A 4,934-nucleotide genomic window follows, 5' to 3' on the forward strand; every position below is an offset into this window, starting at 1 on the left:
ACCAGTCCAATGGCGTCGTGTTGGTGTAGAGCCATGTCTAGCTAACAAGTTCACGTCGAAAGAGATGTCCAGTCTCGTGCATTGAGCTAAGTACAATAATGCGCCTATTGCACTTAGATAGGGCACTTATGCCTGTAGCACATCTTCATCATCATCTTTTGGACGAAATGGATCCTTCTTTGGATTAAGACTACGGACGACCCTTAAGGTGCTTGAAGGCTTAACTTTGTCAGTATTGAAACACCTAAGCATCTTTTGGGTATAAGCTAATTGATGAATCTGGATACTATCTTCACGGTGGTCAAGTTCTAAACTGAGGCAAAACCATGTTCTCCCAAGATCTTTCATCTCAAACTCGGATTTCAAGTGTTCAGCGGTTTCCCTTAACTCTTTAAGGGTGCCAATTATGTTCATGCATGTTATCAACATAAACCGCTACTGTTGCAAATCCATAACTTGTTCTTTTTATGAACACACATGGGCATAGTTCATTGTTAACATATCCCTTTCCAATCAAGTAGTCATTTAGACGGTTATACCACATTTGTCCAGATTGTTTCAATCCATATAGGAGCGTTTGAACCTTCGCTCCGTGGTTTAGAACCACTTGACTTAGGTAACTAAAGTCTGTCTGGAACCTTTATAGATACGCAGTAACCATAATAAGCTGCATTCAAAAACTACCAAATTGACAAGGTAGTGGAATGTAATGACGTCCATTACAGGGAATATATCTCCTCGTAGTCGATTCTAGGGCATTGTGAGAAGCCTTGCGCCACAAGGCGAGCTTTGTACCATACAATCTCATTTCTCTCATTACGCTTTCTAATGAATACCCATTTATGACCAACTGGTTTGGTGTTGGGTGGTATTGGCATAACTGGCCCAAATACCTTTCTCTTCGCTAAAGAATCAAGTTCTGCCTGGATCGCTTTTTCCTATTTTGGCTAATCAGTTCTACATTGACATTCATTAATAGAGCGTGGTTTGATGTCATCGGTCTCAATGATATCATGGGCTACAGAATACGCGAATACATCATCAATGATGATGGAGCTTCTTTCCCACGTCCCATGTGTCACGCCCCTGATTTTTACACAATAAAAATCGATATATATAACCCCATAATTATATATGCGTGAACGTTCAGTCATCAACATCAAATACCTGGAAACGTTTTCCCCTTTAACTACATACATATTGATGCCCTGAACCCACTACTTCAATATTGACCCGCCCACCGAGTCATATATTACATAAGCTTACGAATAAAATTGTCAACAACAAAATAAAACGTAAATGCTCCTTAGAGCTAATTATACAATGGAAGTCCTTATCAACGGTAAAGTCACAAAACTGGCTTCCTACCATAAAGCTGCAAAGGCGCTACCTCAGCTTCAGCCTGATTATCCTAACCTGCAGGATTAACCCCTACACCATTTGAATGGTGCACCGGGTTGCCACACAACAAACCCGGTAAGCTTTTGCAAGCCCGTATGAGTAGCTCAAAACAACTCACACCAAATCACGGGATAAAAGCCCGCACAACCCACGCCAAAACACGAGGAAAACCTTTTGACTCGAAAATAAGGAAACATACCATGCCTCCCAAAACAATGCTCTTTTCCCAAAAGAAAACAACGAAAGTCACACCGTGACAAAATCATATAGATCGTTAACCTAACAATTCAAATATGATAAATCGATCCAACCTGGATAAAACAACATCAAATCGGTCAAACCTGGACAAAACAACATCAACACACATCAATCATACCTATCGTTAACCTGTTTTAATCAGACAACAGTTATTACTTCTCTGTTGTGCAATTACTATTAACACAATGGTTGAAATAGATGTCGTCTGATTGTTAATTCAGACAATGGCTGAAATAGATGTCGTCTGATTGTTAATTCACACAACAGTTTTTAGTTGTCTGTTGTTCCATTCTCCATCAGACGATGTACTTGAATTGATGTTGTCTGAGTTTTAGGATTCAATATATATATGATGGCGCCCTTCTTAATTGACTTTAACACTTGGCCAAATTTTCAATTTTTCACTTCCCACCATTCGACCAAAACCCGAGCTCGCGCTTCCCTCTCTCAAAATCACTCTTCATCTCCCCGAGCAGCCATCTATCTCTCCCACTCTCCCTGTCAGCTTTCTCTCTCTTCCACTCAACAAAACTACCTCTCTCTTCTCACAGCGCCCATCTTTCTCCTTCGCCTTTACAAAAATAAGAGAAAGTGGGAAGAAGAAAACATATAGCGCCATATAGACGATGATTGAGAAATCGAAACCCAAATTTCTCTTACTCTTTCTCTCCGCCCCCTTCTGCAAAACCCTAGCTTTCTCTCGCCGCCGCCCCATCAATACAGAAGCCCACCGAACTGGTTGAAGATCTCTATTCCCGATGTAAGCAAATCTCCAAACCCTAGATTTCTGATGTGGGTTTTGTAATTTGGGGGTTTTTAATTGGGAGACCTAGAATTTTATATCGAAGACGGAGATGGACTCGAAGACGGAAACGAAAAAATGCAGAGTAGCTTAGCAGCAGCAGAAACAGTTGGTAACTACGAAGACCTCCTGAAACAGGTCCTCCTACGTTTACCAGCTCGATCACTCATCCGCTTCATATGCGTCTCTAAGCTTTGGCTCTCTCATCTCCAGCCCCAAATTCTGCGAATCTCACACCCTCTAAAACCCAATCCCAAGAATGGGGAGGTTGAGTCGGTAATTGGGTATTGTCGAATTTCTCATCAAGTCTACAACAAAGTTGATGATTATTACAAGTTCAGAGACGCAATCAATCAACTTGTTTCTGAAGGGTTTACTTGTGCTCTACTTTCTAATTGATGAGGTATGCTTGACTTTCATCCATTTAATTGATCTATAAGTTGAAAATGCTATCAATTGCAATTTCTTTCAGTAGCAGTACGTGGCTTTTCCACATGAAAGATCTGCTTTGTTTTGTAGTATGTTTTTCAAATGAAGAATTGAGTTCTGCCCATCCTCACATGTTGAGATTGAAATGCTAGTTAAATATAACAATGAGCCTAAGTTTCTGTACTACTGTCTCTGCAAGTTGTAGTATATATAGCCAATTACTTGCTTTAGTAGTTAATATGTCTAGACTTGTGGCTATGGTAGCATGCATCCCCAACCCCTCTGTTTCAGGACAAAATCAATATAGTATAATTCTTATCAGCATCAAAATGACACTAATTGATTAACAATGCTCATATGGAGAACTTCCTTCCCTAGATATGCCCAATGTTACAATATATGCTTGCGGTTATGATATGCAAGGAGGAAGCCTTATTTCGATTATTGCAGAAATAGGCTTTACTTGGGTGTGGTTTGTTGAGTTGACAAGTGATTTGGAATTTAGCCAATGAGTTTTATTCAGTTTGATGTGAATTTTTTGTTAATTGTTTGTGAGTTGTTTTGACATGCAACTCTCTGTATGCCTGTAGTTCGATGAAGCAACCGAAGAAGTTCTTCAGATGAATAACGTCCATGGTTATCTGCCTCTTCTGCATGCCTCCTTGTTGTTGTAAATGTTTAATGACTCATTTGTATGGTTATATAACTTTGACAAAGTACTAGATAATATAAAACTTGTGACACTGAAAGTTTGCTATATAAACCCCTTGTTACAATTTTTGTCAATTTCTCACAGATGCTCCTTTAGTGGTAAGAGTTTCTTGTTCACTTTTCATTTATATTGCATTGGCGTTTTGTAAAATAGCATTCATTCTCACCATGCTTTCTTTACAGGTCAACACTTGCAATGGATTTTATTGTGATCAATTCACCCCAAATTCTGCTTCTGGTTTTCTCTTTAGGCGTTGAGATAAAAAAGAGTTGTGGTTAATTTGAGAGTTTGTAATCATCATGAGACTGCCAATATGTTTGAATAAATTTTTATACACTGAACTAGGTACATGTTAGTTGTTCGATTTACCAAGATATAGGTAATTAACTTATTTCTTTTCTTTTGTGTGCAGACTATAGTCCTCAAGGTTGTGTGTAAACTAGAAGGTTTGTTGTTGTTTTTGTGTTTACTTGTTTCATTGTCTCTGCTATTGCTTTTGGAAACTACGTTTTAATTCTTAAAATCATGATCAACATTTCAACAATGTGGATAATATCATATGAGACGTGTGTGAGTACAAAGGGTTATTAATTGATAATTATCAATTTCATTCTATTGATCAAGTGCTGCATTACTTTCATTCTTACACAGCTTTATTAACAATCAATCTATCTCATTTGCTTCATTTTTTGACTTGCAACCCTTACTTTTTCTTTTGTTTGTTTGAACAGGCAGGTGCTAAAGAGAAGGGTTTGAAGCCAATATAGGTGCATATGCAATTGGGAACCAAAGTGTTGTGGAGCTCTTCTTTCCTTTATCTGTTTTGGTATTTAATTTAGTATGTTTTTGGCCTTTAGGTATATATAGACATGGATGGTTAATGTGCATTTGACACAATTATGGACAAGTTTACGTATTTGGCAATTAGGTATATATGTAGAGGGTTAGGATGTGTTAATAATGTTGGGATGAACATATTGCTGATGGAATGAATTTTTATTTTTTTTGATTCAATGGATGTGTTTTTGGATGTATTATGATTCTCTCTCAGACAAATCCAACTAAAAACTATTGTCTAACAATTGAATATCAAAAAGTGGAATGCAAAAACTGTTGTATGAACCACCTAACTACAATACTTTTCAAACATATTTAATTGCCCAATTAGAAAACACACAACAACAAAATAGCTTATTCTGTTATATCAAATATAAACAGACAATGGTTTTCTCAATTTTCTGTTGTCTTACTTAAATAAACTCAACATAATTAAGTTAAATCCTAATGTAGAAGATTGAAAGAGACAACAGTTTCTGCACAAGGCTTGTTGTC

The 4,934-nt window shown here is 37.6% G+C and overlaps 1 long non-coding RNA gene across 1 annotated transcript; it reads left to right on the plus strand.

Annotated features, from left to right (window-relative positions):
- Positions 1 to 2,048: 2,048 nt before the first annotated feature.
- Positions 2,049 to 4,462, plus strand: LOC133707360 (uncharacterized). The gene is made up of 3 exons (XR_009845068.1): positions 2,049 to 2,864; positions 3,481 to 4,048; positions 4,334 to 4,462. It is a non-coding gene; the product is annotated as an uncharacterized LOC133707360 (long non-coding RNA).
- Positions 4,463 to 4,934: the final 472 nt, after the last annotated feature.

This window comes from Rosa rugosa, chromosome 4, assembly GCF_958449725.1.
Source record: "Rosa rugosa chromosome 4, drRosRugo1.1, whole genome shotgun sequence".
NCBI classification, from domain to species: domain Eukaryota; kingdom Viridiplantae; phylum Streptophyta; class Magnoliopsida; order Rosales; family Rosaceae; genus Rosa; species Rosa rugosa.